The 24603-nt window shown below is 35.9% G+C and overlaps 1 protein-coding gene across 1 annotated transcript in view; it reads left to right on the forward strand.

Annotated features, from left to right (window-relative positions):
• Positions 1-24603, forward strand: part of KLHL3 (kelch like family member 3) — a 233156-nt gene that overhangs the window by 25352 nt on the left and 183201 nt on the right.

Consider the following 24603-nt stretch of genomic DNA (forward strand, 5'->3'; position numbering starts at 1 on the left):
GGCATATTGACCTCTGGTTGTATAGATGTCTTGAAAATGCTGAAGAACAAATAGAATTCACAGAATGGAAGAAACTTTCACCATATACAATGCTTTGGGATGCCAATTGCAGTAAGTGTGCATGATTTTTCATCATACTTATTGGCAACTTAATCAAAACAAGGAGCTGCTGGGCATTCTTTTGTGCTTTATAATGTGTTTTACAGTCAGGTATAAGTTATTTTTTATCTTAAGTTTATAGAGTTGTGTTTATGAGAAAGTTGTTATTTACTCCCCCAAGAGCTTTTTTCAAAATAGAAAATAGATTAGTTGAAAAGTCTTCACATTATTGTATTATTTTGTTAAGTACATATATAGTAACATATTTAATATTTATTATTGGTCAAGTAATATGAGCAGTATTGTAATTTGTTAGGGATTCTGAATCATGACTTAGAGGACTTAAGCCAAAATCTCAACTCTGCCTCTAGCTGGTTGAAGCTGATTATAGGAACTTGGAAGACTCTTAACCTCTGTGGAACTCAAGCTTTTTATCTGTGAAATAGGGCTAGCAAAATTCTCAGCGAACTTCGAGATTTTGAGGCTCATTTTGGGTAAATAACCTGAAAACTTTTTTTAAAGAAGGAAGAGTTATATTGATTTATAAAAAGTGTTTATTAACAATAGCTAGTTTAGTCTCACAATGCATGACATTTGTGGCAAATTTCTCCCTTAAATCCTCATTTCTTCTCTCTCTTATACCCAGCCCCAGGGTTTTCTAGAATCTAGAATTACATTTTAGATTATAACTTGGCCCTGAGACCAGAGAAGGGTGTATCTGAAGTCTTTTTATCAGGTGAGACATAGTTGAGACAGTGACCACTAACGTAGCCCTTGAGCCTGATATCCAGGGCTGCATATCACAAGGAAGGAATGCAGCAAGAGAGGAGATTTATAGAAATAGACACATGTGCCTGACAGCATCTGCTGAAAGCTTCCAGAATCGATAGTGCTCCTTACTCTTCATGGCATTGTTTCCTATGTCTCCCATTCTGCGTCTGGTACAGGTTAAGTCCTTACCTTGCTTCTTGGGCCAGCAATGGGCAGGGATTCCAGTTCTGTTAGGTTTAGAAATGGGGACAGAGAGCCTAGAGGATTTCAACCTTAGTTTGGTTCAACCTAGCTCATTGAATCCTGCTGTTTCCAGTGGATGGTGGAGAAGCCTTCTCAATCCTGAGCTCTGATTGTGACCGAAGTGGGAAATAGATACTGCTTTGCTCATTAAGTTCTTCAGAAGGGCATTGTATAGCCAGCTAGTTAGAGAATCTGACATACCTTGAGATCAGGCAGAACATAGTCTGCTTGGAGGGGACAGTCTAAGCATTGCTCTCCAGAGCTGGAGGATTGACACAGAGCAAAAGTGTAAAGAGCATAGCATAAACCAAGAGTTGCTTTGTGACATTTCATGTTTTCTGGAACTTAAGTTTTCTCACATATAAAATGATGATAATCTCTCAGGTCCTTTCTAATTACCCTTTCCTTCTTTTTATCTCTTTAATAATGCCTACAATTTATCTATAAAATCCAAACTCCGTCATGCAGTGTAGATTGGTTACTTTGGTTAATAGAGGGGCTACAACACAGGTGGATGCTGACAGGCTGCTGCAGGGAGTTCGCATCTGGTTTAAGAATTAGAAGAGATACTGTCATCCGTATTGTCAAGGCCCTAAAACCTGGAAGCACAGTGGCCATGAACTATCAGTTTTAGCTGCTACCAGCCACACCCTAAGTTTCCTTTTTGAAAAGGATAATACTTCTAATTTAAATATCAGTTTGGATGTCTGCTCCAGTGCCACCTTTTTTTTCTCTCTCCTCTAGCATTCCATCAGCTGAGATGGTGAAATAGAACACTGGGCAATGACATTTGAGAAATGAGTGTTCGCAATTATTTAGTCAGTAAAAGGTTTCTAAATTTTACTGACTAAATTTTTTCCTTCTCCTCTGTACAGTTGCTCTTGTATCTTTTAGGTTTTTAAAAAAGCATTCCCAAAAACCCCCCCCCGTTTTTTAAAATAGGGAATTAATTCCTCAGATAGTTGGAATACTCTTATGGGACTCAAATCCTAGAAACCAACTGTCCCTTTTGGTCTGACACACAGACAAGTGGCCAACCCACAGAACTACCATGGAGTTATTTCTGAGACCCATGGATTTCTTTGTTATCTTTCTGAGGTTCATGCAGCTGGACGCTCTCCTCATGTATACTACTTTTCAAGGAAGTTGCATTAATCAATTACTTCCGAGGGATCTCCATGACTGGGACCCCTCAGAAAGCTTTTAAAACTGAACCTACCCTCTAGGGGTTAATACACAATGGCTGAACTAAGGTAGAATAACTTGATCTGATGTTGGAGGTTTCATTAACCAGGGAACTGATGATCAGAGAAACTCTAGTGGTTTTTCTTCTTTATCCTGTGACGGGGAAACAAAACCAAACGCAATTCAGTGAAAGAAAGGTTAGAGGCAGCTTCGATAGAAATGCCTAACTGTATACACTTGAATGTATCACATTTTTTACTTATAATCCTTATGTTTCTATTGGTTTGCATAATTCAGCTATTTTTCTTTTTGACCATTTATTGGTGGATTATTGCTCCAAATAGTTTCTCTTTAAAGTTCCTTTGTCTTAGTCCAATAGTCAGTGGGCTGTTACTAAACACTTAAATTGTGCGCAAGAAGTAACTTATAAAGCAAATAATCACTTCAAAGTTAGGGAATGTTTTTGGTTCATTTTTTGGAAAGTGGAATTTCTCCTATATTTGTATGCAACAAATGCATATTGATATGCACATTCATTACTTTGACATTTCTGTAGCATATTCCAAACACAGTCTCAGAGAGAAAGCGTTTTCTTACTTCCCTGGGTATCTACAAGAAAGAGAAAAAAGACATTTTATTTAAATTTCACTGGGATTTAATAAAATTTAGTTCAAGTGATTGTTTTCACACCAGAATCAGCAAACTAATTAGTTACAGACAGCAGGACAATCTAGAACGTGTGAATTCTTGACTAAGTTGGAGCTACTTTAATATTCTTACTTTAAAAAATCCAGATGTTTACCTTTACAGAGCTATAGCACTTGCACTCAGAAAAGATGCTCAGTCATTTCTCAAAAACATTTCAGAGGGCATATATTAGTATCTGTGGATTTGTGTTTTGGTCTGGAGTCTTCAGCATATCTGTTATAATAAATCCAATGAAACACATTGCTGTGTTTACTATAAGAAAGGAAGTTGTCAATGTTTGTATTATCTCGATGAGGATTTATAGAGAAATGTATCTCAATTCTTAGTATCATGAATTGGGCTTCTCCTGTGCTACTAGTTTATTTTTCCTGGTAGACACTGAATCTTAATGTTGGTTGTATTTCCCTCTGTGTTAGCTACTTGAAAGTCTAGAGCTCACTTAATAGCCAATAATTCAGCAAAGATTAGAGTCAGGATCTCCTAGGATTACCCAATCTAACATTTAGATCACATGGCCCCACAAAGAACTTTTGTTATTTTCAGATAGAAGAGGTAGATTGGATAGAAATGGGATATTTGAAATTATAACTATTCCAGAAAATCCAGGCTATCCTGTCACTTTATACTGTAGTGCTTCAATGAAAAAAAAAATTAATTCCCACTTAAAAAGTCCTTTACATATAATATTTGATACCATCATTAGGACTAGATTTATCTAATTCCCTTCTCATTTCAGTATCTAATCCCTTGATATTTAGGATTTTTTCAGTCTTTAAAAACATCTTGAAGTTTTATAACCATTTTAGGCTTGATTTGCGTTAGACTAAAATTTCAATGGTGTAAAAAATATACTATTATTTTATGTTTCATTTCTTTAGGTATCTAGTGACTGCAGAGTGTACATTTTATTTATATCGTACATAAACATATTTACTCCTTCCTATGTATATAGTATTAGAAAACACTAGAGAAATGTTAGAGTAAGAGTAAAATAAATCTGTGAACTGGAACTACTTTTTTTTTTTTTAAAGATTGCTTTTACATTTTCAAAGAACAAATAGAACTTTTCTTTGGTAGTTCAGAAGACAGTAAGTTCAGATCTGTGTCTGTACATATGCTAAAGGGATTGCAAACATGCATAGGTTACTTTTATGTCCAAAACTGGGCACAGGGTCTGTACGTACAGATACACTGCACAAGGTAGAATCAAACCTTGAAATGTTGGCTGTATTTATTTGACTTAGATCATTTTTCTGTTGAATGAAAACTTCACAAAAACTGAAACTCTTGAAATGGCAAATACTTTCTGTTGTCTCTTCTGCCAAGACCCCAAGAACGGCACAAAGGAATTTGGAGTTAGCTGACATGGTGGAACTATATGAAAAGCTCAATAATGCAAAGATGCGTAATAATAATATAGATACTGTCTTAAATAATGCCATAAGATATCAGAAACGTTAATGTCACAAGACATTAAATAGTGCTAGTGACATCACAAGACAGCACATAATCACCCCACAGGCTATGATTTCAAAGGAGACAGAAGCTTGACTGGTCTAGGAAAACTTCCTACTCAGGGTGAACCTTCAACTGAACTTTGAAGAGTGTTAAAATTAAAAAAGATGAGGTATGTATGTGTGTGAGTTGGAGATGGGAGTTAGAGATGGGGTGAATAGTGGTGGGGGATGGGTAGAAAAAGGAAGTAAGTAACATTTATGGAACACTAAACTATGTGCCAGATTCTTGCTTATTTCTTTATCTCATATGTGGGGAAAGCGTTCTATAACCATTTAATGGTGTGGAACGCTCTGGGATCTGATTGCCTGGATTTACAATTTGTTATATAGGTGTCCCTCTAAGCCTCAGTTTCTCAATCTGTAAAACAAGTGTAATAATAGTGTTTATTTCTAGGGTTCTTTTGAGGATTAAATGAAAGCCCACAAAAAGCACTTAACTCATTCATATGCCACATGTCAAGCACTCAATAACTGTTCACTGCTATTATTATTTTGATGGTGGTGTTTCTATGTAGATCCAGGTGAAGTTCCACTTTTTCTCAAAGGTTTCTAATCGAGCTCTCTTTGCTTTTCTTCTCTTGTGAACTTACAACCACTGTAATACACTTTTGTTTTTAGCTATTTCCTATTGTGTACTTTCAGTTGGAAGATTTTTAAGATCAGGAATCTTTCCATATGTCACCTATATGCAAAATATTTAGCCCAGTGTTGAACACATAGTAGGTGTGGAGATGATTAATTTTATAGATTATTGCATAGGGAGAGGCTATTAAAAGTTGTCCTAGGAGGTGTGTGTTGCTTTTTGCAGTTTTCCCTCAACTCCATCCCACAAATAAAAGCAATTGATAAAGAAAGATTCCTTCTCTTCTGACCTTGGCACTAAGTCCTCATACCACACGGGCCATCTTAGCTGAAGTTTACCAATCACAGAATTGCAGACCAAGAAAAGATAAGGGAAATCTTCTTGTCTAACATCTTCAGACAACAAAACTAAGGGTCAGAGAGGTTATATTATTTGCTCAAGGTCATGGGGTCTTTTGGTAGAAGAGTCAGGATTAGATCAAATCTCCTGTTTTCTAGTGCAATTCATATATGCCTCTAGCAAATGTATTACCTAAATTAAAATTTAATAATTAAAAAATTAGTTAAACTAGTTGAGACTGTTGTGATTTTTTTCTTTTACCAGAATGTTGTGTATTTATTGTTCTGAATTCACTGGGTAATGGAACAGTACTTTTACATCGTATTTAAGTTCCTTGAGGGTAGAGACATACTCTGGTATTCATAGTGCCTAGAATAGTGCCAGGCACAAAGAAGGTGCTCAATAAATACTTGTTGAATGAATGAATTTGCTTTATTGGCAATATTGACTGAGACTTCAGTGGAGAATGTTTGTGACTTCTAGAGAGTCTAACCTTAAAGTATCAGACCCTGGAAAGAAACCCTATAAATGCTGGCTGTGGCAGTAAGATAAAAATGAAATGCTTCCCCTTATGAGAAGAGAAGGATTAAATGAGAGAGTGTATATGAAACTTTTAGAACTTCTTGGAGGAAACATACCTTATAAATAAATACAAAGGCAATTGGTTTGAGAGGCTTGAATTTTCTCTAAGCTCCTTGGCATGTCTTAAAGGAAAAGCTAGAAAACATCAGCAGAATAGTTTTGGTGGTGGATGAGGTTCAGTTTTTTGTCCACCTTGATATTGTTCCACATCCCCAGACTAATAAGAACAACAACAAAGAAAATCCAAGCCTTATAAAGAGAAGGTCACACTGTGACCCCTTAACATTCTATATGCTTTCTCTTCTAAGCATGAAGAATCAGACTTCATAGGCAAGGCACTAGACAGCTCATGCTATCATTTAATCCACAGGGTGAGGAGGACATCCCACCTCCTGTCCCTGATCTTCAACCAGTGGAAGGAGACAGTGATAACTAATGGAACCAAGAAATGCCCTGGATCTTACTTTGGGATATGCCACTGATTAGCATGAGTTAAACAATCTATGTCTAGGTTGTATAGAAATGGATAAAAACATAGAGGGGCCATGTGTGGGAGAGAGAGCATTAATTCAGGACTGAGGAAATTTGGGTTTTAGTTCTACATCTGTCGGTTATGTGACCTTGAGCAAAACCCTTTGGGGTCTTAGTAATCTATCTAATGAGAAGTGAAAAATGAGATGCTCCGTAAGGTTTCTTCTAGGTCTATTTGCTCTTTTAAAATATTTTTTAAACCTCGGGGTTTAATCATGCTTTAAAATCTCTGATTTTCATAATTACCAGAATAGATGAAATTCCATGATAGAATAAGAAAAAGATGAACATTGGAGCTAAAAGCAAAAGCAGTCAGCATGTAGGGCTGTGGCTTAGAATGCCACTCCAGACTCAGAGGTTTGAAAGATGAGCTGAGCTTTAGAATTACTTAAACAATTTAAATATTATTTATTTATGAAAACAAATCTTTCAGAAATCATTGGGTAAGTGATAAAACCAAACATGAGAACCACCCCTCCTTCCAGAAAAGGAATCATTTGTAAAAGAAATGTCTCTCTTACAAATTGAGTTCTCTTGCTAAAGTCTCTGTAGTCTTTACATTGGATTCTCATGTATTTTCCTCTAGGGGATAGAAAAGAAGGTTTTCAAAAGAAAACCTTGACTGCTATGAAATAATACCACACTCCAGAGTATTAAAATGAAAATGTAGATTCAGAATACATGTAGGCTCTACATGTGACCTGTCCTGAAGTGTTCCTTCTTGATTTTATGTAGCACTGGAGATGTCCTTGAGAGAAAAAATAGCTAGGGATTTTACTTTGGTGATGAGTTATGCTAGCAGGCTTCATGTCTCACGTAAATGGTAACCTTTGCTGAATGTAACCCTACCTCTTTGTAAAGAGAACAGAATTAGACTCCACCAAATGAAGAGTCCAAGACCTTGGCAGTCTTACCCTGGAAAGATGACAGGTACGTAGAGATCATACAAATGAACAATGATGATGCCCTTATAACATTGCCTAAATAGTTAGGATGTCTGCAGAGTTATGCTATCTTCATGGATATAATGTAGGATCAGTGGTCTGAAAAATAGAACATTAGATCTATTTAAAAGGGAACAACTGAAGAATCTGATAGTAGCTACATTAGGCAAAAGTTGGGAAAGAGAAGTGAGGTAAGGCATGTTAGCAACATGTTTCAAATGTTTTAAAATGTCACATTAGTGAGAATACTTAGTGAAAATTTACACAATAGGCTAAACTTGGTGCATTCTATTTAAATGTTACTAAAGTTATCTGATTTGATGTAGAATTTTATTCTGTTCCAATTCATTTTCTTTTATTTATTTTATGATTTTGTCTATTATAGATTTAAATATTTGTTTATCTACTATTTGATAACAAATGCCACACTGAGTAACCTTTATTTACAGAAAGATAATTAATTTGAAGTGTCCACAAAGCAAGAGATATTGTGGAAGATACTTGTTTTTTATTTTGTTATACCTAACAGCAAGAGGAGGGAGAATAAACAGTTGAGGAAAGAGGTACCTGAGTTAAGTGAAAAGGAGTTGTGATTTGTGAGAATGTAAGATGATTCCCATCACTTTTTGAACTAGTCCTGAGCTGCTGCTTTCTATGGCTTTCTGTTGTCAGACCCTGCAAAAATGAAGGAATTTGACTTGTGAACATACTCAAGCTGTTTAAAGAGAAGATGATATTTGACATCAACTGAGTATTTTGATGATTTTTTTGGAAAAGTTATTAAGGCAGTTAGGATACATGGGAAATTCTAAACTTGTATCTCACCATTTCTTTCCCAGTTTAGACCATTTTCTAGAAACAGTGGGGTTTTTTTTCAGATCTCTTGATTTTTTACCATGCTACCTTCACGTCTGGTTCTATCTTTTGTTTTTTCTCTCTTGCTTTTCAGAAAAAATAAATCATCTTTTTAAATTTTCAGCAAATGTCAAGGGTGAGCTATTGTCTTCTAGATAACTAGAAATTTTACTTGATCATACTTAATGTTTTGCCTCTTCTCCAGTGTCTTGTCAAATTTCTTGATTTTACACAGTGCCAAGAAGGAGACTTGTGCCAAGGAGATTATCAACCATGTCCTCTCCATGTTAGAGTATAATAATCACTGTCTTGGTTTTTATGGTTCCTATAATAACTAAATGGAATTTTGATATAAAACCACTTATTTTATGAAGTTATTTAAAAACTACTACACTCTAAGTAGCATACAGATTTCTGTTTGGCTATCTCTGTGGTGTAGCCCTACTGCATTTGTTTTCCTGTCGTCAAAGACCACATCATTCATGGCCTTTTTCAGACTGCTTCTCCATCAAAGGGTATGATGCCTGGTCATAAATTAGGACCGTCACTACTTCCTCCCCATGATGCTGAGACCCTAGTAGGCTTAGAAACTACTGGGACATATGTTGAAACTCTTGCTCACTGAGGGGTTCTTTTGGAGCTTATAGTCTTTCTCCTGCGACTTGATGTTTTAGGTCAGGAATATGAGAAGCATTAATGCTGGGTGGTTCATCTCTGATTCATGTGTTGTCAGCTGGGGCATCTGGGCCTAGAGAATACATTTTTTCTATGATGGTTTCTTCACTCACATGTCTGGCACCTTGTTGCTACTTTGTGCTTGTCTGTCTGTCTTTCTCCCCGTATAGTATCTGATCCTCTCAGTGTGGCTTGGGCTTTTCACAACATGGTGACCTCAAAGTAGTTGGCTTTCTCGCATGGAAGCTTATGGTTCTAAGAGCAGGTATTCCAAGAATCCTCTCTCTTTTAAAGAAAAACTTCCCTCACTTTATTTTGTTGTGATTTCTTGGACCCTTAGTTATGGCAGTACAGGAACTAATTTTAAAAGACTCAATTTATAGAATTTTTCTATACCAAAAATTTTTTTATTTCTATACCAAGAATTTCTATACCAAGAATTTTTCTATACCAAGAATTTTTCTATACCAGTCCTCAAATACTAAGAGGATTGGTTTGAATTACGTGGCAAGCTACTTTTTACTTTGTATTGTTCGAGAACTTTTGAATTTAGCTAAAGATTAGGTTTAGGAAGTTTTTTCTTATTTGAGGATAAAATATTGAAATTGAACCAGCCCCTGGGCAAAGGAACAGTGGTGCCAGAGGCCTAGACTCCAGGAGAATGAATGATCTACTTCCTGGTCTTATTTTGTAGCACCCACTGTGACTGTGCTAATGAGAGATGTCAGGAGAAAAGTTGCCTAGAGTTAAGAGCCTTACTGTCTTGGAAGCAATCAACAAATTTCAATCCAACTTTTGGCAGAACTGCCAAATTGACCAAGTTTATATTTTGCAAGCTCTCCCCACCTCTTTTGTCTCTCCCTCCCCAGAACCCAGTCCCTCAGAGTTAGTGTTTTCTTCCTTTAGATTTAGCCCTCCAAAGCTATCACTTACTCAAGCCCACATCAAAACTGACTTGTTTTATACTAATCCTCTGATAGACTGGTTCAGACAAAGACACAAATTCTCCATGAATACATTCCACTTCTACATTTGTCTTTAAATTATTTCCTTTGATACTTAACCTAAAATAGAGGAAATTTGTCCTTTTTGATGCAACTGGCTTGAGTACTTGTTTTTATAAGATCATGCCAGAATTTTAAAAGAAGCTCTTCTGTTTTTGTTTGCCCTACACTCACATGCAGAGTTATTGCCAGAGGAATACTGTGTGCACAAGGACAGCTAAGACCACATACTGTCATTAGCTAGGAGTCTCATTACCCACCACATGGACAGCAGCAAGTGCTGGAGCTATGTATAACTAGAAGAGTCCTAGAGAGGAGAATCTGTAGCACTAAGCAGTCTTTTCAAATTAAATATAAAATAAAATAAAACAAAATACCATGCATGATTCTCTCTGAACTTGATTTTTAGCAATTGTAAAATGAGGTTAATCACCAAAGCACTGTATTAACTACTTTATATGCATTTTCTCATTCATTCTTTACAAAACCTCAAGATGTAGAGATATTGTTCTCCTTTTGCAAACAAGGAAACATGAATTTAGAGAGGTTACACATATTGCTCAATGTCACATAGCTAATAAGCAATAGAGTCAGGAATAAATCTGTATATAGTTCATCTCTATAAGAAATATAGCTTCCTTGACCTGTGTACTTCTTGGGAATTAGGAGGAAAAGGGACCTAGGCTCTAAGGAAAAGTCTGAATTCTGCTTTATAACTAACCTTTGGGTTTAGAGAGGTTATAAGGATATGAACAGAAATGTCTACCAAAAATCTTCCCATATGCAAGTCATTGGGTCAGCAACTTAACTCTGACAATGCTCTCTGTTTATTGCTTAGATGTATAAGAAAATATATGTGGTGTTGAGCTAAATTGAATTGGACAGTGTGTAGAACACTTTTGCAAAATGTGAAAGAGATGTGTGGTAACTATTGATTTCATTGAAATAGCTTTAGGTCGAAGCCCCAAAGACCCACATCAGAGGTCTTGGCATAGGCAGAATTGAAAGTGTGTTCAATAAATAAATTATTTAAGAGCTCAAAGGGCAAATTTTCACTAGGTTCAGCCCCCTCACTATAGAATATGATGTAATGATACCTCGCTTCAGTTTTCTCAAGAAAGTTATGAAAGAATTATATAAGGGGAGGGGAAGAGGGTGATTAGGATAGGTTAGTAGAATGTATTTCTTTCCTAACTTTCTTCTTTCAGTACAGTTTAGTTTATTTAGCTCACTGTCACCTTGGCAATGTTGAACTGTGTGAGAGACTGCAAAACTGAGTACATAGTAGGGGAGTGAGGTGTAACAGTGTCAAGGTCATGGAGGCAAGGGGCAGTTTGAAGTGCCAGGAGATTGGGGTGTATGTGTCATGATAGTAGACAAACTATCAGAGCAGAGGCTTTTCAGGAAGGTTATAGAGAAGCTGGGGTTTAGAGAGGAAGTCAGGCTTTGCAGCTTCAGACTTAATCCTTAGTTCTTAAACAGTCATATCTGGGACAGTACAGAAGTGATGTCCCCATAGAATTGAATATTAGAGCCCAAAATGACCTTAGAGCCCATCAAGTAAATTTAACCCCTCATTTTTTTTGTTTAAAGGAAACCTAGAATGATTGTCCAGTTGATTTAGAAACAGTTTTGATATTCATGTCAGGCTTTCAGATCACATTTCTTTCGTAGTTTTCTTTCCTGTTAAAAATTCTATCAGAGATACTGTGTGTTTATGTCCATTTGTGTTTGTGTAGGTATGATGTCTGTGTTGGGCTTGGTTTGTTAGATGATACAGTGAAGGATGGTGATTTTAGTTACTTTTTTAGCTGTGGAACTGAAGTCAAGTTAGTCAGTCTATAGATCTTTATTGAGTATCCACTCAATGTATTCCTTTGTTTCTGAAGGCCAGACAGCATATTTTAGGCACATAATTTGGATAGCCTGATAGTCCTTTGCTTTCTAGGTGTTTACATGTTCTGTAGGTAAAGAATGATGCTAACAGCCCCTCAAGCACCATGGAAAAACATTTGATAGTCTTATAGTGGTTCTTAAAATTTAATGTGCATATATATCACCTGAAAATCATGTTAAAATGCAGATTCTGACTCTCTAGGTCTAGGCTGGGGCCTGAGATCCTGCATGTCTCACAGGCTCCCAGATAAAACTGATGCTGCTGGTCCACTGACCACGCTTGGACAAATAGCATGAGCAGAGTCTTAACATTGGTTGATGTGAAGCATGCACAGGGAATGGCAAGTAAATCAGTTTGACAGGTGAGGGAGAGTTGAAAAGATTGGCTAGGATCAGATCTCAAAGAGCTTTGAGCACCAGGACAAGAATTTAGATGATAATATGTGTTAAGGAAGGTTTCTGTACTGGTTATACAGTGACATGATAGGACCTGTACTTAAGGTAAATTATCTGTCATCATGTATAGGACAGATGAGGTTGAAGATTCATACTAGGTATCAAGTAGTAGACATTCAGCTCCTGGTCCTTAATGCCAAATGAGAAAAATAAGCAGAAAGGAGAAAGGAGGGGACTAGCATCAAAGAAGCTACCTGCTTTATAGTCTGGCTCTGGGTGGAGAGCTGGGAAGTTTGTATCATAAATCTCTTTAGTCTCCCCAAATTCCAAGATTCTTACCAATTCCTTGTTTATTTAAGGATGTAACCATAAACTATGCACTTCGTAAAATTTTCTGCTAGATAAATTCAACAAAAATGTATTGAATGCCAGGTACAGTGCCTTGCTATCTCAGGTATCTGTTTATCTCCCAAAGTGTCTATGCAGGGTCCTGCCTTTCATCAAATTTATTGTAATGTTATTAGATGAATGAAGGAATTCATTCTGCCTTTCTTACTTTAACTTAAGATACAATAGTATTCCCTTGATAAGACTATTTTAAAAGCTAGGACATGATAAATAACAAAATATAGGAAAATGATTACAATTAGGGGAGGTTGGAGGAAGAGTTAGGGGAGGAAGAGTACCTGGATAATGTAAGTTATTGGTATTGTTTTGGTTCTTGGGTTGAGTAATGAGTTCACAGGATTTATTATATTATTAAAAGTATATAAGAAAATGCAGTAAGTAAAATAGAAGAGTGGCATGTATGTTAATTTATAATTCAGTTCAAAATATGAATTATTATGTGTGTTATGTACCTAAAGTCCATTAAAAAAAAACTGCATACATACATTTACATACTCAAAAGTAACATCATGGAAAGTCCATCCTACCTATAGGGTCTGACCAGAGTAAGAGAAGAAAGTTAAAATGGCCACTTCAGCCTACATCTGTGGAGGGCTTTTCTGTGCAGTATATCAAAATGCAGATAATTTGATTTATGTCTAGCCTGAGGCTTGGTGAGATCCCAGGCAGTAGCTACAACAAAATATACAAATATTCTATTATCTAAATTTCTGATCCATTTGATAATTTACAGAGTGCTTTCCCACATCAGAACATGCTTGACTGCCATTCACTCAGTGTTACATCCTTGGATTCTTGAGGTCCCATTATGAATTTAATGTGCTCAGAGTATTGTCATACTTAATATTCTCCTGACATTAGATTTTATGATATTAAATCTTTTCTAAATATTAAAATGACACCAAAGTATGAAGAAATATATCCCGGAAGGTCAAATCCATTTTCAAAATAAAAGTGATGTATGAAAATAATTTCCTTTTTGTATCTGTCCTAGTGAGTGAATGGAATTCTGGCCAGTTCTACTGAACTACAGGAATTACCAATTTCCAGAGAAATACAATGCAGTAAAATATAGTCAGTCAGTAGTAACACTACTCAGTGTAATTTAATTCTTTTGACTCAAAAGGTACTTTTAGGTATGTGGGGTGTTCAATGCAAATGAATTTTCCAGAGAATTGAAACAAACCTATGAGTATCAAAAGATTTTTACAAGACTTGTAAAAGTAATAGATGCTTAGGGCAGAAATTCTGAAAATTCAGAGAGTACAGAAGGTACAAAGTGAAAAGTAAAAGTTGACCCTTTCCAGTCTCCAGTTTCTACTATTAACTGTTTCTTAATATCCTTGAAGATACAATTACATACACATACAATTATATATATAACTTTTTCATAAGTACAGTCATACTCTATAAATATACCTTGCTTTTCCATTTAATATATCTGGATCATCATTTGATAAAAGCACACAAAAATCTAACTTATTCTTCTCAATTCCTACGTAGAATTTTAAAATATGGTTTATGATAGTTTAATCAGTTCCCTGTTAAAGAGTATGTGGGTTGTTAAAAACGATACTTAAGTGAGCATCTTTATAAATATACCTTTGCATACTTTTATAAGTATATCTATAGCAGTGGAATAGCAGGGAGGAAAAGCACAGGCATTTAAAATTTTAATAATTATGGCCAGATTGCCCTTTTCTAAAATGGTACATTTTCAGTGGTTATTTGAGAAAAACTTCCTTTTAATCCTCGTAATATGATTATCTCATTGTTTTGTAGACTCGCATTTCTTAAATCATAAATGAGGTGCATCTTTTGTGTGATTATTGGTCAGTTTTGCTTTCTCTTATAGAATGCTTGTTGAGAAATATGATCTTCAAAACTGAACGTAGAACATCCACAATATATTTTTACAGCTATACTTTTATAGTTAGACTCCATTCAAGGTTAATATTTAACAAATAATCTTTTAGAATTTTGAGATTACTCTTTGTTATTGTTATTATTTTTAAATAATACATATCACACCAAATATCTAACACCAAGATGATGACATTTGGTCTTTTCTGTTTGATTTAATGAACAGTTGTACCTTACCCAGACTTTAGTCTAACTTGAGCCTTGTGCAAGTTTGGAAAATTCCTGAAGTGGAACACTTCAAAAAAATTTGGGGAGGGCCCTGATAGTTGATGTCATTCCTCCTCCATCTTCTGTCAAAACAGTGTATACTTTCTTCTCACTTTGATGAGAAATAACCTTGGAAATAAATTTGTACTTGGGTATAATTCTATGAGTTTAGGGCTCATGCCTTTTTTTGTGATCTATACTGTTTCTACCACATTGTGACTACTTAGGAAATGTCTAAGAAAAACAGCAGTATGCTGGTGTTTGGTTTGTCAGTGGCTCAGGGCATCAGTGGGACATAGAGCAGAATTCTTGCTGAGGAATATGATCCTCACTTGATTCTAATTTTGTCTTTGTGGTGCAGCTTTTAAATATGAGGACAGCTGGTGTTGGATAAATCTGTCCTCACAAGCTGTATGAGACTGGAATAAAATTAAATAATTGGAGTTAAATCCAAATACCAAAAAGTGGAAATGACTGATTAATCTTTTGATATTTCACTTTCTGCATCTTGATGAAAAGGTACTCATTATTCATTGTGAACTCTTAGCAACAGTCCAGTTTGAAGCTTAAAATGAGCTGTATGTGTGCCCTAATTTAAGGTGTAACACTTTATGAAAGGTAAAGCAGAATTCTTGCTTTTTACCCTGTTCTCTACCCTGTTGATAAAAATGATAGGCTATACATACTTGTTCTTGTTAGCAACCTCTCTTTCTTTTTCTCCCTTGAGTAAAGGGTTGCTACCAATGAAGTGATGAGGCCCACACTTTTACTTGGGTTGAGATGATAATCCTGTGTTGCCTCTGAAAGTTTGCAAGTGATGGGACCCCAAACTCCTGGTAAATTCTCCCCCACGTGACTAAATATCTTGCTGATCTCTAAGGAATACATAAAAGGATGGTGAGCTCAGAGAACATCAGGTTGCTGGCTTTTCTTCAGCTAACTGGATTACTAAGGTAGAAAAGCACTAAAAATAAATCAGAGCACAGATTCTCTTGCCGGGGGTTGAGTATTGAGATAACTTGTCTTTTTGGCTGGTGTTGACATCATCCATTCTTCCAATGCACTGTGCAAATAGGAGCCAGAATGAGATACAGATTTGGTCATGGACTAGTGTCAGTGAAAGTCTGTAGCCCTGTCCTGATTTACTGTTGCTTCTTGTCAGGCTCAGTTAATTAATCCCTCCAACTCCTTTAGGACATAGCTAACCACATCAAGGTGAGAACTTGAAACCATACTCAGGGCCAGTCTAAGGGGAAATCACTTGATCTCTTCTAGTTTCAAATATATCTTTGCTAGGACTCTTCCATGTCAGTTGGGTTTCAGTGTTTCCCCCAGGGGTCAGATACTACCAGAGTTGGAAAGGTTGAAAGACGTCTCAGGAACTCAGTTCTAGGATCTGCTGATTTTACAGTGATCCAAATCACCTACATGAAGTAAGGATTCTTATTGCTGAATATCTGTTTCTACTGTTGCTTCAGATATCCTGAGCAGAGAGCCTTTGCTGGTCAGACTTAATCTATGGGTCTCATTTGAACTAAAATGGAGGGAAAATTCATGAACATCCCTACCTTTTTTATAGCCATCCCTCCTCTCCTTTAATTTTATAGAAAGTTGCCTTTAACCAGAATAATGCTATTTTACACTGATTGTTTGATACTCACAAAACACTTCCACATTTTTATTTTGTGACCTTCAGAACAAGTCTGTAAGGAAGGCTGATGGTATTAACCCCTTGTTAACTGCTAGACTAAGAAAAGCCAACAGATCCAGACCTTGGCAGTGACTGATTTCAAGAGCCATGGGAGCTTTGGGATTTCTTGGTCCACTCAGCAATGTCCAATCTGACATGGCCCTTTCTCCAACTCTGGAAGTTTTTTCTATTTTTATAAAATAATTTATATAAATGTTTCTGTAAAAATGCATTCTCATTATAGAAAACTTGTAAAATATGATAGAGAAATGGGAGAAAAAAATCAACCATAAGCTTATTATACAAAAACAAATTCCTTGGGCTTGCTTAGGTTTTTGACTGAATCTATGGGTTGGGAGGAGAGATCAGTTGGGTATTCAGTAATGCTAATCTGACTTTACCTGTTTCTCTGCATTTAACATGTATGTAATAGATGTTTTAATCTGGCTTCCTGGGATCCTTCACAGGTAGATATTGGCTGTAGACCTTCAGAGCTGTGCTCTGAAAGATGAGCCAAAATTCTCCTGCCATCCCTGGTTGAAATCAGCTATTTACTATTCTCCTTTAGTGATTCTTTTTTTTCACACAACCTTTTTTCTTTCCTTCTGGCTATATTAGTACAATTTCTCTTCATCTTTCGCTGGTAGTTGTCATTTCCAGTCTTAAAGTCGCCAGCAGCTCTTTTGCAGATCTTTCTTCAAATTCTGCCTGGCTTCCTCAGTGCAGAGAGTCTAGGGCTGAGATAATACTGAAGAGAATAAAAGGACTGGTCTTTCTCCATTCTCCACGCACCCAGCTTGTCACTCAGAAGGTACATCTGACCAAAGAGAGCAGCACTGGGAAGTGCAGGGACTATAGCAGCTCTGAATATTTGGAGCCAGTATATCTTTGAATCCCCTCCTGCATTTTTCTTAGTGCTTTAATAATAGACATTGGTTAAGTGTCTATAGAGTGAGTGAGTGAGTGAATGAGTGAGTGAGTATATTTAGTCCTGAGAGTAGAGGTGGGAAGCCACTATGCTAGCTTCCTATAAATTAAAAGCATCAGGATTGTATTCTCTGCCCTGTGCCCAATTAGGAATATTTGATTGTCCTCATTTGTGGGATCACTATGATATGAGAAAATCCAGCCAACCAGCAGCCTTATGATTTCAAAGGTACTCACAGCTTCCATGTTGCCTCTCTGCTTTTCTGCTCCTGTTGTCCCTATAGAAAGAGCCCCTTGAGGCTGGATTTGTTTGAGGTAGATCTCTCCTCTCTGGCAAGGAGGAGCATAAACTGGAATGCCAAGAGGCTAGGATATCAACTGGAAGGGATGAGGAAGGGTCTCCCTGTTTCACTCTGGTATATCCCCAGCTTTCAATTACCACACTTGGGGAGTGTGCATCCTCCCAATAGAAGGACAAAAAAAAATGTAACCCCGAATTAACCACTAATAATTATACATCAGATTTAAGTGAAAATGAGACAAAAGGCAAGGCAGAAGCCAAAGTCTCATGATAAGCAAAGCATTTTTAGCTGGAATGTAAAGAATTTTGGTATTGGCATCAAAGGAAATTTAAGATGTCCTTTCTCTTAGTACAGAAGACAGGATATAGCTACAGTTGCTTGGGTCAGGATTATAACTTTACTGATTTCAGAAATCTAATATTAATCTTAGCATTGGCTTTGCTGGAGAATCTACGTAGGTTTGTAGATTTTTATGGCAAGGTTTGTGGAACAGCACATTTGTTTTTTCTTGGAAGCTTAAGACTTCTGTTTTCCACACTGTTAGTAGATATGCTTTAGATTGTCCTGAATTAATCAGTACATCTTAAATACAATAAAAAGAATTTAGGTTCATGGTGGTTACTAGAGGGGAATGGGGTGGGAAAGGTTGAATAGGGTAAAGGGGGTTAAATATATGGTGATGGAAGGAGACTAGACTTTGGATGGTCAGTACACAATGCAGTACACAGGTGATGTGTTATAGAATTGTACACTTGAAATTTATATAACCTTATTAACTAAGGTCACCCCAATAAACTTAGTAAAAAAGAATTTAGGTTAAATAAAGAAACTTCCAGTTATGGATAAACTGAAAATGTCTGTGAGAAATATAACTCTCCACTCCCTGTAATAAATTATACGATTATCCCAGATAAGAAAAAGCTAAAGGAGTTCATCACCACCAAACCAATATTACAAGAAGTGTTAAAAGGACTTCTATAAGAAGAAGAAAAACTCAGATAAAAATATGAATAATAAAAAGGCAGTAACTACATATTTATCAAGAATTACTTTAAATGTAAGTTGATTAAATGCTGCAATCAAAAGACATAGGGTGGCTGAATGGATAAGAAAACAAGACCTTTACATATGTTGCCTATAAGAGACTCACTTCAGATTGAAAGACACACACAGACTGAAGGGGTAGAAAAAGAAATTTCATGAAAATGGAAATGAAAAACCAAAGCTGGGGTAGCAATACTTATACCAGACTAAATAGACTTTAAAACAAAGGCCTATACCTAACAAGCGACAAAGAAGGACACAGCAGTTCCATTTCTGGGTATTTATCTGAAGAAACCCAAAACACTAACTTCAAAAGAAACATTAATCCATGTGTTTATTGCAGCATTATTTATGGAAGATATAGAAGCAACCTAAGTGTAGCCAAAATATGGAAGCAGCCTAAGTGTCCATCAGTAGATTAATAGATAAAGAAGTGGTACACATATACGATGGAATATCACTCAGCCATAAAAAAGAATGAAATCTCGCCATTTGCAACAACTTGGATGGACCTAGAAGGTATTATGCTGAGTGAAATAAGTCAGACAGAGAAAGACAACACCGTATGATTTCACTGGATTCTGAAAAACAAACAAAACAAACAAACTTGTAGATACAGAGAACGTTTTGATGGTTGCCAGATGGGAGTGGGGCTGGGGGCAGGGTGAAAAAGGTAAGGGATTAAGAAGTACATATTGGTAGTTTGAAAATAGTTGTGGAGATGTATAGCTTTGGGAATATAGTCAATAATACTGTAATAACATGTATGGTGTCAGATGGCTATTAGATAGATTTATCAGGGTGATCACTTTGTAAGGTATATAAATGTCTAATCATTGAGTTGTATACCTAAATATATTATATTATACGTCAACCCTAATTGAAAAAATAAAAAATTATTTAAAAATATATGATTAAACAACAAGCTTTGATCTAAGACCTATTGTGTGCCCAGTACTTAGCAGCTGGAGAATGCTGTGGAAGAGCTAACAAAAGATAACATAAATGTCATACTACATTTACAGTAAGCTAAGTATATCCTAAATGCAATCCTTAGAAATCCGTAGTTTCCCTGAGTAAGTAATCCCTAAGTGAGTAATACAAGATTACTGCAGTACAGTAAACTAAGTATAATTGATCACAACTCCACCCTCCCCCATGATATAAAAATTTCAAAAGCCATTCAGCTCATCCAGTAGTTTTTTGAGCATTTTATGTAGACTACTTTATTTTGTTTTGTTTCATTAGCTCTAGACTACGTCTCTCTCTAGTTTCAGTCAGTTATTTAAAAATTAAATGATGCTTGTTGGTCATGACAGAAGCTGGGGGAATTCAGTATGACCCTATTTCCAGCAGTAGTGCAAAAAGGCAAATTGTCCTGGAATGATTCATTAGAAATATGGTCTTTCTCATTGAGGCATGGCATCTTTCATGAGAAGAGAAGTGATTTATGTGATGTGATCATGAGTGCAGATGGCTGAAGTGGCTATTACCTGTAGGGATCTGTGACTCAGCATCTACCCCTGGAAGCTGGTTCTTCCCAGGCTATCAAAGATCAAGGCAAGCTTCAGGACATCCAAGCCAACTTCTTAAAATTTTTTTTTTTTTTTTTTGAACAGACAAGACCTGAAGTTCAAAGAAAAACCATTTGTCACACAAGAAACTAGTTTTGCATCTATTAAAAATTCATTTTAGTATTTCTGGTTACCTCTTGAACCAGTTTTTAACATCTTACTGATTCTGTCTTTAATTAATGAGTTAAATAAAACCTTCACTGCGTGTTCATTTTATGTGTCACACATTTGTGTGACAGTCATAATTATACCTTAAAAATTAGCCTTTAACAGGAAGAAACCAGGATTTTAGTAAGAGCTTTCTGTTCCTTTCTTCACTAAATAGGTACAGGCCGTGTTTACATGGATTTCTGAGATGGCTAAGTGATCACTTGTAATTTTTGTCTCACATTTTTATGTTTCTAGGCCATGTGGGTAACATTTATAAGAAAATTTGAGATGAATTTCATGTAACATACAATTAACCTTTTTAAAAAAGGATGTTATTAACTAATCATTTTAAAGACAATTCATTGACATTTAGTCCATTCACAATGTTATATAACCTTTTCTGTAGTTCCAAAACATTTCCATCATTCCGAAGTAAAACCTATTATCTATTAAGGAATTTCTCCCTATTCCTTTCTCCCTATAGCCCCCGGAAACCACTAATCTGAATTTCTTGTCTATGGATTTACCTATTCTAGATATTTCATATAAATGTAATCATGCAATATGTGGCCTTTTGTACCTGGCTTCTTTCACTTAGCGTAATATTTTGGAGATCTGTAACATGTGTAGCATGTGTCGTAATCTGTTCTGTTTTTAGGGCTGAATGTTATTCCATTGTATGTATATACCACAATTTGTTTATCCTTTCATCTGTTGATGGACATTTGGGCTGTTTCTACTTTTTGGCTATTGTGAATAGCATTGTATGTACATGTATGTACATCTACTTAAATTTAAGTACTTGTTTTCAGTTCTTCTGGTTATATATCTAGGAGTACAATTGCAGCATCACTTGGCAATTCTTATCTTTTACTTTTTTGAGGTACTGCCAAATTGTTTTCCACAGAGACTAAACGGATTTTACATTCCTACCAGCAATGCAGAAGGGTTCCAATTTATCCTCATCTTTGCCAACCCTTGTTAATTTCCATTTTTAAAATGTTAGCCACCCTAATGGGCGTGAAGTGGTACTTCATTGTGGTTTTGATTTGCATTTCCCTAATAGGACTAAGGATGTTATTTTTTCATGTGTTTGTTAATTACATGAAATTTTGAACAGTATCTTATATTTTAAATATGCTAGAGAAGCTGGCTATTGAAAATAAAACGATGATTTCCACTAGAATACAAGTAATTGTCCTTTATTTTTCTTGATTTAAGATTTTATACGTAAGTTTTATTAAACTATTCTGTAGAGAAGTTATCTTTTTGGAGATAAACTGGAGAGGATTTTCTCTATTCTCTACCTGACACTCTTTACATGGTGTTTTCACAGACCATGCCTGAACCTTCCACACAGTATCAAACAAATGCTTTTAAAAATGCAGAAAAATGTTGCCATGGTGATAATATGTGTCCTTGTGAAACACTGCTATGTGAGCTGTTTTATGCCCTAAAATCTTGCTTGGAGCTATCTCTTTGTAAGATTTATTTGCTGATTTGCTTTTTTAAATGTGGATATATAGTACATTTTAAATAATAACAATAACAACAACTAACATTTATTGAACATATTAGATGCCAGACTCTCTACTAGGCATTTTATGTAGATGATGTCCTTTAATCCTAGTAGAATGTTAGCTCCTAAAGGTAGGCTCTTGTTTTTCTTGTCTGTTGTATCCCCAATATCTTAACAGTACCTGCTACAGAGCTGGTATTCAACAAATGTTATTAAATGACTATACAACCCTTTGGGGTTGTTTCTGTTATTATCTTCATTTTACAAATGAGGAAGCTGAGGCTAAAAGATGTAAAGCAATTTTCCTCAGGTCATAGAAATAGAAGGGCAGTGGTAGGGCCCAAATCAGAACTCATCCTGTTCCAAATTGACTTCAAATTGCCATTTAAGCCACAGTGTTCAGAACACCACTTTGACCTCATCCTTTCACATTCTACTTGGTGGTCAGGTAGTTTGTCAAACGAAGAAGAAGTAATTATGTTCATTTTGATTCAAGAAAATATTTATTAATGGCCATCTGTGTGCCCAGACATTTGTTGGATGTAATGTTGAGAATTAGCAGTTAGGAAATGAGGTTCCATTATGGGATCTGACACTAGTTGGGTGACCTTGAACAAATAATATACTCTCTTTAGACTTTGGACTCCTCATGTGTAAAATGGAAAAGTTAGACTAGATGATCCAAGTGTGCTCCAGCAATGAAATACAGCTTTAGAAAATGGCACTGAGAAGGCCACAATGAACTTGCTTGCTGGGGGACATCATTGGTTTGTATATCTTAATTTTTAATCTAGAGGGAATGAACAAAGAGGAAAGGGCAAAAAGGGTAAGTATACAATGGAAATGGCAGTGTATCATCTAGAAGAGAAAATAAGCAGTTATCTAAGTAACAAGCCTCAGCTCATCTTTAATTTCAATAAATGAGATTTATGCTATACTGGTCCTTACCTTTGAGAAGTATAATAGCATAAAGTTATTTAATTTTTCAGTCATTTCTTATGTTTTCCTCTCCTTTGTGCCCTATAACTATGCTGAGAAGTAGTTAGGAATGATAGTTGGAAAGACCAAGGGACTGGCCAAGGTTATGCAATTATCTAGTGATTCTCAATCTTGTTGTTTTGATACCCCAGGCTGTCTTATCCTGAAATTTGAAGAAAATGTGAAATTATTATTTTTTAATGTTGTGAATTTTTTTTTAAATTCACTTAATTAAAAAAAAAAAAAATGCCTCATGACAGTTTTTCCTTAGGTTTCTCAGAGTAGAAGGTAGTGCCTAATAAGACAGATAATAATAGGGTAGCAAAACTTCCAAAACAATGTGTTAACTTTTTAAGTAAAAATACCTTATGAATAAAACATACTTTGTAAGGCTCACTTGTTTTATACTTTAAGTTGGGTTGAATGATCATATTTCTTATTCTGTGAAGTTTAGCCAATGAATATTCTAAACACTTATCAGTGTGTACAAAGCACTATGCTGTATTTCTTAGATATTCAGAGATGACCCTTGCCCTCAATCTTGTAAAAGTTGTGAAACCTATACAACTAACCACAGCATCTATTGAAATATTATGAGTATCTCACGCTAAATCTAAAGTGTTACAGGAAATTGAGAAGATACCCTTTTCAACTATAGTGGTTGAAAAAAGCCTTATGGAAGAGGAGGTACTGGAGCCAAGTTTAGAAGAATATACATACACACACACACACACACACACACACACACACACACACACATATACATTCATATATATGGGGGAGAGAGATTAACAAATGAAATAGTATCAACACAGGCTCAGAAGGAAGAATATTTAGGGTATATTTGGGGAACCATAAGTAGTTCATAGTAGTGTAGAAAAGTTATAAAGAGATGAGTAGTGGGGATTAAGGAAAAGAAATGAATTGGAAGTTGTGAACAAGTTTGTACTCCCTGAGAAAAACTGTTAGAAGAATTCCCCCAACAATTGGTTCTTTGTATGCCTATCAATGTTCCTTTCATGTTTGTGTCCTATTCCAAATAAAAGAATAAATAATGCCTTCATTCAGCAAATATTTGTTGAGTACCTGCTCTGTTCCAGATGCTTTGCTAGGTGCATAAGCTATAAAAATAGACTAGACAATGGTTTTTGCCTTCAAGGAACTCACGGTCACTCTTATTTAGAAAGGGGGTACATACAAAGTGCCCATGTTATCTGAAATGGTGCCACCTTGAAAAAAAATGATCTTGGCTGTGCTGGACTGATTGCCTGAGCTCTGTTTTTAGCCCTTGGTAGCAACCTCAGGATGTGTGGCATACCAGAAGAACAGCTGCATACTATATTCTGAAATGATGAAAGTGGTGCCTCTGTTTTTCCAGACCTACAGCAATGACTCTCACTGAGAAGGAGAGCCAAGCTCTTTCTCTTTTGGCTTGTGCTGTTGGGCACATTGTTTTATAGAATTTTAGAGAGGAATTTTCAGATTTTCCTGCTTTTCCTAAAGAAAGGAGATATGGAGAAGGAAAAGATAAGGGAATAATCAACTATAGAGTC

This window comes from Pteropus alecto, unplaced genomic scaffold (genome assembly GCF_000325575.1).
Source record: "Pteropus alecto unplaced genomic scaffold, ASM32557v1 scaffold78, whole genome shotgun sequence".
Classification (NCBI taxonomy): domain Eukaryota; kingdom Metazoa; phylum Chordata; class Mammalia; order Chiroptera; family Pteropodidae; genus Pteropus; species Pteropus alecto.